Raw genomic sequence first — 10,785 nt, 5'->3', positions numbered from 1 at the left:
ATAGAGAGATGGAATCTACCAAGACCTTTTCTTCATCATTTACTAAATATCACAGGGAAATCCCATCAGATAAAACGGAAAGAAGTAACTTCTTATAATGAAAGCAAAACAGTTTATTGTGTAGAAGACTAAAGAAATTAACAAAACCATAGAGTTCTAATTAATCAATATATTATAGGAAGAAAGGCCTGGTGATCTACTTAGGAAAATCAGCCTGATTTGAAAGTGAAAACCCTATGGATTATAAGGGTCTGGTCCTATTGTGCATGGGTGGCCATGAATCAGGACCTACTCAACAGTAGCTAAGAAAGCAACAGTTAACATACGAAGAAATCTGCAAGAGCCAAATCTCAACAGAATGATCTTGTTTTTCCAGATCTCAACAATGTTCCACTTTTGATAGGGTGCAGTCTTCCCACTTTTCTATTATTCATATTAATGTAAAATACTTGCATTTCCCTTCTCTGACAGTTTTCTGTCTTGTACAGATTATGGCTTTCACAGATGAGTCCTGGTGTGGTGCTGTAGAATAAGCACTGGACTGCTAACCAAAAAATCGATGATTCAAATCCACAGCTATCACCTCAGAAACCCTATGAGTTGGAACTAACTCAATGGCACTTAGCAACAATAATGTACTGGTGGCTTAGTGGGTTACAATCATCAGTAATTATCATTATATCTCGATTGCATGCTTGATCAATTTCAGACTGAAGAAATTGGTAGAATTCTTCAATTTTATCATCACTGGCTTTAGTAATTGATGTGTAAATTTGAATAATGGTATTAATTAGTCTTCCTTGTAGGCACATGGATATTATCCTATCACAGACAGCATTGTATTTGAAGACAGATCTTGTAATGTTCTTTTTGATGATGAGTATGATGCCATTCCTCTTCAATTTGTTATTTCTGGAATAATAAAACATGTGATTGTCAGATTCAAAATGGCAATACCAATCTATTTAAACTCACTCATGTCTAGGATATCGATGTTTATGTGTTCCACTTCACTTTTGACAATTTCAAATTTTCCTAGATTGATACGTCATACACTCCATGTTGTCATTATTAATGAATGTTTACAGCAGTTTTTCTTCACTTTGAGTTGTACCCCATCAGCAAATGAAGGTCTCAAGGAATTTACTCCATTTGCGTCATCACAGTCAACTCTAATTTGAGGAGGCAGCTCTTCCTCAGTTGCGTTTTGAGTGCCTTCCAATCTGAGGGACTCATCTCCCGGCACTATAGCTGGTAATATTCTGGTGTTCTTCATTATGTTTCAATATGCAATAATCTGGTACTGACAGTGTTTCACTGCTATTCATAAGTTCTTCCGTGACTAAGTATTTGGAAGTAGTCTGTCTCTCCTTCTTAGTCTGTCTTCATCTGGAAACTCAGCTGGAACCTGTGCAATGTGGGTGGCCCTTCTGGTATTTAACGTGACATAGCTTCCAGAATCACAGCAATACGCAAACCACCACACTACCACAAACTGATAGACGAGCGGTGATTTCAACTCATAGAGACCCTGAATAGGGTCATTGCCTGGATCCTTGTTTTTCACCAATATCTTCAGTACTGCTTGGGTTTCTTCCTTCAGTACCATCAGTTCTTGATCATTTGCTGCCTTTTGAAATGCTTTAACATTAAAAAAGTCTTATTCCCTCATAGAATCCTTTAGCATTTCATGCTGAGGCTTGAAATTTTTCATCAGTTCTTTCAGCTTGAGAAATTCTGAGTGTGTTCTTGCCTTTTGGTTTTATAATTCCAGGTCTTTGCACACTTCATTATAACACTTGACTTTGTTTTCTTGATCTACCCTTTGAAATCTTCTGTTCAGCTCTTTCATTTCATCATTTTTTCTTTTACCTTTAGCTACTCTAAGTTCAAGGGCAATTTTGGAGTCTCTTCTGATATACATTTGGTTGTTTGTTTCTTTCTGTCTTTTGTTTTCCTCATGGTCATTAATTTAATGGTCATTGTGTGAAATCTGTTCTTTAGATGGTTTCTATATTCAGGTGTGATCTACTCAAGGTCAAAATTTTGGTTCTCGTGACTTGTTTTAATTTTCTTCAGCTTCAATCAATTGATGATCTGTTAGACAGTTGGTACCTGGTCTTGTTTGGGATGATAGTATGTAATTTCTACATTATCTTTTCCCTTAGGAAGAGTCCATTTGATTCCCACGTATTCCATCTGGTGAGGTCCATGTGTATGGTAGTCACCATTTATATTGCTGAAAAAGAGGTATTTGCAGTGAAGAAGCTGTTAGCCTTTCAAATTGCTATCATGTGTTCTTCAGCTTTGTTTCTAGCACCGAGGCCATATTTTCCAACTACTGATCCTTCCTCTTTGTTTACAACTTTCACATTCCAATCACCAGTAAGTTTCAAATCATACTGAAAAGTCTTGTCAGATAATATTTGCATTATAGTCTAAGAATAAACAGTGATTGGATATGAAGGACAGACAGGTAGAGAGGCTAGTCCCTGTGCATAGGTTGGGAACCCAGTGATTTAGTGTTTGTGAGTCAGTACTTTAGTCTCAATGGCTCTCTTTCAAATTCAGAGATCAACTTTTCAAAGGTCTACTCTGACCAACTTTTGAAACATTATAGTCTCTCCTCCCTAACCTCTAACCTCACGCAAAGCCACACACATACACACAATCCCTCCTACCTAGCTCTTTTTTGTTTTGTTTTGTTTTGTTCCATTTTTCTTAACACCTTATTTGTTGTATTGTTAAGTGTCATCAAGTCAGTTCTGACTCATAGTGAACTTGTATAGGGTTTCAGAGGCTTTTAAAATATTTGTGGGAGCAGAAAGCCTCAGCTTTCTTCTGCAGAGCAGCTGGTGATCTTGAACCACTGATCTTTTGTTTCGCAGTCCAGTGCTTATCATATGGATCCCCCATGCTCCCCTGACACCTTATGTAACACTATAAAATTTATGTATTTTTTAATGCTTGTTTTAATCTTCTGTTCTTTTGTGTATCTTTTTCCTTCAAGACTGAACGTTTCTTAATGGGAGGGGACCCTATCTGTTTTGTTCATTGCTGTATCCCAATTTCCTAGAGTAGTGATGGGCCAATGCTTGTTGAATGAATCCATGGACCCGTGGTTCTCAGTTCTCAACAACAGCTGTCGTTGTTGCTAGATACCATCAAGTTGGTTCCATCTCATAGAATGAAACACCTTTACACAAAAGAACGAAACACTGCCCGATCCTGTGCCATCCTCACAATTGCTGCTGTGCTTGAGCCCATTGTTGCTACAATTGTGTCAGTCCATCTCATTGGCAGTCTCTCTCTTTTTCTGTGCCAGGTGGGGTTCATGACCTCATTCTGAGTGTGCAAAACTTTAAAATGGATTCGTCTTGTTTTTGGCAGATTCCAGGCTGCCTTCACAATGTCATGTCTCCTGTACTGCTCTACCCTTCCCCAAGTGTCTTTCTTTATCAGCCCCCTTTTCTGAAATATACAAACTTTGGTTAGATGCCAACCAAATCAAATTAAGGATTAAGTTAACAAATGGCTGTAGGACCAGTCCCAGGTCTAAAGTATTCAAAGGGACTTTGAAGTATGGAAGTGACTTCTGGTATGTTTCCAGGTGGCGAGCTTAATGTTTTAGAAGTAAGCTGCATGTTTCCTATTTCTAATGGTGACTTGGGCACAGAATCCAGAGTTATATAGAACTTACAGAATTCATATAGGTGTGCTTATAAACATTGCTAATACTCTTTACACAAATTCTATGAGAAAAATTTAAGAAGTACCATGTATTCAGTATGATCGCTCAATGGCACTTAACAACAACTGACTGGGAAACATACTAGGCACTTGGCATAGGTTACTTTATTTAAAACATGAAGACACGTATACAAATATTTTTCTACTGGTTTGTGATAAGGAAATATTTTCATCCATAAAATGAGTTTAATCCTTTTTGCTGGAAGGACCTCCATATAATTAAAAAGGAAAATAAAGAGCCAGCTTCGGACTATCATTCATACCATAGAACTAATAAAAACCTACCTACTGCCATCAAGTTGCTTCTGAATTATAGCAACCCTGTAGGATAGAGAAGAATTGTCCTCAGAGGATTCCCAAGGCTGTAAAGCTTTATCGAAGGAGAATGCCACGTTTTTTTCCTTTGGACTGGTGGTGAGTTCGAACCTCAACCCTTTGATCAGCAGCTGAGCCCTTTAACCACCATGCCACCAGGACTTTTATGAAACCATTAAATTAAAAAAGAATTGTAACTTAATACAAAAAACTGCCATAGATTAGAATCCACCTTCATACCACACAATGTATTTTAAGAGAGCTACACAATCCACCCAAGACATGCTTTGAAAATGCTGCCATTGATTTGTACTGAACACTTCCTTTGCTTGTACTTCCAGCAAAAGGAAGGCAACTTTGCTCTGAATATCTCCTTAATGGCTTGTGAAGCTTGTAAATTAAGATTTTTTTTTCCCCCTCCCCACTTTCATGAAGGTAGGTGGTAGGAGTGGTAGTTTGTCAGTGCTACTAATTTTTCATTGGATGACATTGGCTTTTTGAGATAAAATCAGACCACTTTAATTTGTTTTGAAACTTTTTATTGTGAATTGAGTGCAGGTATACAGAACAAATCATCAGTTTTACATTCAGTGAAATACACTTTGTTTCATCTGAATGATTGCTATCTCCATCATGCAACACACTTATTCCACTTCCTTCCTGTGGTTCTTATTTCCATTCCATTTTCCTTCCCAACCCTTCAGAATGTTGTCCTTAAGTAAATGTTGCCCTTTTGATCTTGAATGGTTGACCATTCCATGGTGAGCAGACCTTACTAATATTGTTGCTCCCTTTATATAGCTGTATACCATTTGGCTGAAAATTGGGCCATGAGGGTGGGTTCAGTTCCAGAACTGAAGGATACCTGAGGGCCATAGTCTCGGGTTCCTCCAGTATCTTTCTGATTAGTAAGCTTGGTATTTTTTTTACATAATTTTGAATTTTGTTCTGTGTTTTCTCTCCCTCTATCCAGGACCTTCTAATGTGACCCCTTTCAGAGCATTTGGTAGTGTTAACTGGGCATCATCTAATTCTTCTAGTCTCAGCGTCATGAAGATTGATGTTCACATGTTCCTTTAGTCCATTGGGCTAATTGACTCCAAGCATCTTCAAATTTCATCACTCTTCTTCCTTCTCCATGTGGAGAGACCTTAGGTGGCTGCTCATGAACTTCTAAGATTCCAGTCACTACTCACCAAAATAGGATAGAGAACATTGTCTTTGGGAACTATGTTATGCCAATTTACCAGGGTGTTCCTAAGATTATGGTCCTGAGCAACCATACCTATTAACTCATTGCTTCAAGGTGTTTGCAATGTCTAAGAAGTTTTTATCATTTTGCCCCTGTATGTTCTATCAGATTCATAGATGTGTTTGCAGCATGTATAAATATCCTCGGTCAAACATGCTCCCAATCTCCCTCCCATACCCATTCAGCCTCTAGATCTGTCCATGTATCTACCCATAGAACACTGTTGTTGCAGGGTTGTGTATATAACACGATTTACCTCTATCCCCTTTAACATTTACATTCCTCCCTGTGTATTCACCTCTTTTCATTATTATTCAGGCAACCCTCTCTTGTTGTATATTGCCTTCCCTGTCACCTGTTAATATGTGGCTACCCTCTAGACAGTGAACTATTCTTCCTTCCCTCTCACCCCTGGTAACCATCAAATAATCTTTCTTTTAGCATGAAAGTCTTTTCTTGAATTTTGAAACTAGCAAACTCATACTTTTATTTGTCTTTTTTTTTTTTTTTTTGTAATTGACTAATGTCACTCAACATTATGTCCTCCAAGTGCATCCATGTTATAAAGTGTTTTGCAGATTCATCGTTATTCTTCAGTATTGTATAGTGTTCCACTGTGTGTACGTTTATCCTTTCTTCCACTGATGGACATTTAGGCTGTCTCCATCTTTCTGCTACTGTGACTAGTGCTGCAGTGAACATGGATGCACATGTGTCTAATCATGTATTGGTTCTTATTTGTGGGGATATATACCAAGCTCTGATAGCGTAGTGGTTACGAATAGGGCTGCGAACCTTAAGGTCAGCGGTTCGAAACTACCAGCTGCTCCGCGGGAGAAAGATGAGGCTTTCTACTCCCGTAAAGATTTACACCCTCGAAAACCCTGTACAGGGTCGCTATGGGTCGGAACCGACTCGATGGCACTTAACAACAACAACATACCAAGTAGGGGAGTCCTGGTGTGGAGTCCTGGTGTGGCGCTGTGGGTTAATGTGCCAGACTGCAAAGCTGTCTGAACTGCAAGGTCGGTGGTTCAAGATCACCAGCTGCTCCTCAGAAACCCTATACAGGGTTGTTATGGGTTGGCATTGACTCGACAGCACTTAACAACAACAGCAACAACTTACTAAGTAGAGAAATTTCTGGAGCATATGCTCTGGTAATGTAGTGGTTACAAATCAGACTACTAAATTCAAGGTCAGCAGTTCAAAACTACAAGGAGAACTGTGAGGCTATCTGCTTCCATAAAGATTTACAGCCTTAGAAACCCTATGCAGGGTCGCTACGAGTTGGAACCAACTCCACTGCACATAACCAGCATCACCACCACCATGCTCTTGTAGCGTAGTGGTTACGAGTTGGGCTACTAACTTCAAGGTCAGCAGTTCGAAACTACCAGCCATTCTGAGAGAAAAAGATGTTTCCATAAATATTTCCAGCCTCAGAAACCCTGTGCGTGGTTGCTATAAGTAGGAACTAACTATGCAGCACATAACTACCACCACCACCATGGTATTTCTAGTTCCAACTTTTTGAGAAAGGGCCATACCATTTCTCACAGAGCCCACTTTAATTTAAAAAGTATTTTTAGAAAGGAAAATTGTTTTCCACTCAAATAAGAGAAAAGTTGTGGCTCCCAGCCTCTTTTCCAAATCATTGTTATGGGAAACCTCTAGTTTTCATGACTTGTTGATGCAGATGTCTTATGGGAATAGAGGAGCCCAGATGCTGAATATACTTACTCCTATACTCCCACACCAGCATACACAACAGCACACACACTAACTGGTATAAACTCTAGCCAAACCTTGTATTGTCATGTTGTTGTTAGGTGCAGTCTAGTCAAATTTCCACTCACAGAGACCCCATATGACAGAGTAGAACTGCCTCATATAGTTTCCTAAATTGTATTCTTTACAGGGGCAAATCATCAGGTTTTTCTCCCTTGGAGCCGTAGGGTGGGTTTAGACCACCAACGTTTCAGTTAGCAGCCAAGAGCTTAAATCATTGTGCCTTCAAGTCTCCTTTGTAAGATTTGATTCTTATCTGAATTTTCCAAGCTGCTAGTATTAAAATAGCAGTAAAATAACCTGTGGTATATACACATTTTGAGTTGGAAGAAAAATAACAAAAACAAAATATCGTTTCTGTGGTTTGTAGTGATCATGGGACTAGTATGGTGGCGTTCCCTGTGCCCCAGACTCTGCATGACACAATAAGATGTGCCCCAGAGCGTGGAAGCAAATCAGAGTGAATGTTGTAGCCTTTTTTTTTTCTTTTCTTTTTTTGAAGTATATTAATCTGTGGCAACTTTTGTCAGTTATTTTCCATATTAATAGCTGCCTGCTTTAAACTATCTTTGGGGGCATTTAAAAGTTTAAAAAAAAAGAGTCAATTGGCCAACACATTTTCTTTATTTAGGAATTTTTTTTTTTTTCTAAATGAAGACTGAAAGACAAATACATTTTCATTTTGAAGAAATTGCATTACATACGGAAACTTCAGAGAAGTCTAAAGAAACCTACAAACCATTCATAGTTCTACAATTCTGACTCAGTTACTACAAACTTTCAGTGTCATTTTCCTTAGTGTTTATTCTTATTCAATCTCCCTCTTGCCCTCCATCACTCTTCTTCTTTCCCCTCGGTTTTTGGATCATGTTCTACCTATAATCCTGTGTCCTTCTTTCTTCATTTAACTTTAAACTGCAATACTTTTTATATGGAAAAATGTCACTATAGCATCATTTTAAATGGCTTTTAAAAAACTATTATTTTCTACCATGTACCCAATTTACTTAACCGTTTTCTGCTCTTGCTGTATTTGTTTAAATTCCTTATTAATTAAAAATGATAATGCAATGAATATCCTTATACATAAATTTCAGTGCACACTGTAGACTGTTTTCTTATAACCTGGAGTGAAATATTAACAAACATATTTTATTCTTCAAAGTACTCAATGTTCCTTCTCTTTTTTTGTCAACAGCATGCATTATCACAGAGAAAGACCAGAACAAGAAACAAAAACCAGAGTCAATGTCTTGATTTTTTAAGTTTTGAAGCTCATAGCATAAAAACTTTAAAAATCAAGATCTATTATCTTGGTTATCTGGAGCAAACTTTTTTGAGACAGAAGAGTCTTTGCTTGGTATTTCTGTTTTGTATTTGAAGAGTAAAACTTTAAGGCGCTCAATGAATAGCCTTTATGCTATAAACAAAAGTTTATAAACAGGCATTCATCACTTGATGTTTATGAATAGAATAAAATTTTAGCCTAACCTGTTTCCTATTGTAATTCTATGTACTTTACAGTATGCACCTAGTTGTTTCCTTTTCTGAGAAGGGACACGCAAACCTAGTCATATAAGTTGGTTCAAAACTGACTTGACAGCACAACAACAACAACAACATGGCACAGAAGAAGCTAAGAATCCCTTCTTGACCAAGAGCTTGGTGGCTTTCCTTTCAAAAGTCTATGAAGATTACTTGGCTGAGGAAGGCATCAGACCCACAAACAATATAGGCAGGCACTGGTGGTGGGTATTTGAAAAGAGGAACTTCTGTGGTTTGTGTGCATGCATGTGTGCGTGTACATGAACAAGTCAAAATGTATTGCTTTTAAGGTTCTAGTTCATATATGTTGTTATTAAATGCTGTTGAGTCCGTTCCAACTCATACTGAACCTGTATAGGGTTTCCTCGGAGCCAAAGCTGAACTTGAACAGCTGACATTGCAGTTCAAACCAACCTTGCAATCTAGTGAATTAACTTGCAGTGCCACACCAGGACTCCAGTTCATATATGCAAGGGTTTATTTCAAATAAACATGATAAAAAAGTGTTTCTTCAGTCAGTGTATGACTGCAGACAAATTCTCTCTGTAATATACTTGCCTTAGTCTCCTTAGATGTCTTAAAAAAAAAAAAGGTCCAATCAAAACAGTGGTTTTCAAGTGGATCTACTGGGCCAGTTAAATCCAAGGCAGAGAGGTCAGCTCAGAAGGTTATAGCAACTGTGTTTTGCAGTTTCAAAGGGGTCATCTTGATGGATCATGTTCTAACTTGTATCCTTTCTCAAAGGATGCAAGATGTTCACAGAGGCTTTTTAGAAAGAAGTTTTAAGAAAACTGAAAACTGCATTGGTAAGAACAAGGCCAAGAAAGTTTTGCAGAATAATTTTTCCACCTATTATGGTAATGCACCTATTCATTCTTTAAGGGTAGAAATGGCTGTTCTACAAGAGTTTCATTGGGAAACCTTATCCCATTCAACCTACAGCCCTGATCAGACCCCTTCAGACTTCTTTTTGTGCCCCAAACTCACAGAACATTTAAAAGAGAGATGATTTGAATCCCTTGAAAATGCCAAAACTGCTGATTTGATGCGATGTAAATTAAAGAGTGAAGAATTATTTGAGGAAGAGTTGGAGAGATGGAAATACCGTCTTCAAAAGTGTATAGGCCTACACAAGAACACCCATACTTACAGATAATACCCACTTGACCTGGCTTCAATGACTGAAATAATCAGAGCTCAACTAAAAGAAGAAAGTAGAGGAATAAAAAGAGTAATCTGATACAATTTGATGAACTTGACCTATACCTATGGATGCAGTAGCTCAAAAGAGGGAACAAATCTTTACAGCAAGGATCATTCCCACCCCCTCCATACACAGAGTAGACAGGGATGGGCAACTTGGACATTGGCTACCCAAAATGGAGTGGGTGGAGTGGCTACAAAGGTAAGAAGCGACTGGCTTACACGCTTTTAAGAGGGAACCTAGATCCAGAGGACATGGAGGAAGGTAGAATCTCCACTGAGTAGGCAGGGCTGATGAAAGGAAATACAGCTAGGTCTCTTGTGATACAATAGTGAATAATTGTTATCAGGACTGATTGTGAGGGTTGGAAATGTAAAGGTAGACGTTTTGTAGCGAGGGCGGGAGTGGTTAACTTGCCCTCACATGTGAAAACTACCCCATACCACTATCCCAGGAAACTTCTGAGTTCCTTTAGAATAGAGGAAATATTTGCTTAATTTTAAAGGATGTAGTTCAGGTGGCATGAAACTTGGAGAAAAGCTACCACCAGCATATGCCTGAGCTATAGGCTACAAAGTCAAAGCAGATGGGTTTCACAAAGTCCTGACACTCTAGCAGGATGGAAGTGTCTCTGAATCTCCCTCTGCCATCATGAGACACAGAACCACTGAATGGGTCTGAGCCAGAGATGTGTACGACTATTCCACACAAAGAAAAACAGCAAAAGATGTTTTATAGACGCCTGTCCATCAGGGACCAGGACAGGGTGCTGTTACAGCTCAGCTGATGACACTAAGGAGAGAGAGACTGTTGGAAGAATTGAATGGACAGAATATTTCAGCCATTCATTGGAGGATGCCATTAAGTGCTATCAAGTCAGTTCCAACTCATAGAGACCCTGTATAGGATTTTGGAGGAGCAGCTGGGG

This window comes from Chrysochloris asiatica, unplaced genomic scaffold, assembly GCF_000296735.1.
Source record: "Chrysochloris asiatica unplaced genomic scaffold, ChrAsi1.0 scaffold00050, whole genome shotgun sequence".
Classification (NCBI taxonomy): Eukaryota; Metazoa; Chordata; class Mammalia; order Afrosoricida; family Chrysochloridae; genus Chrysochloris; species Chrysochloris asiatica.
Note: the sequence above shows the minus strand (reverse complement) of the source record.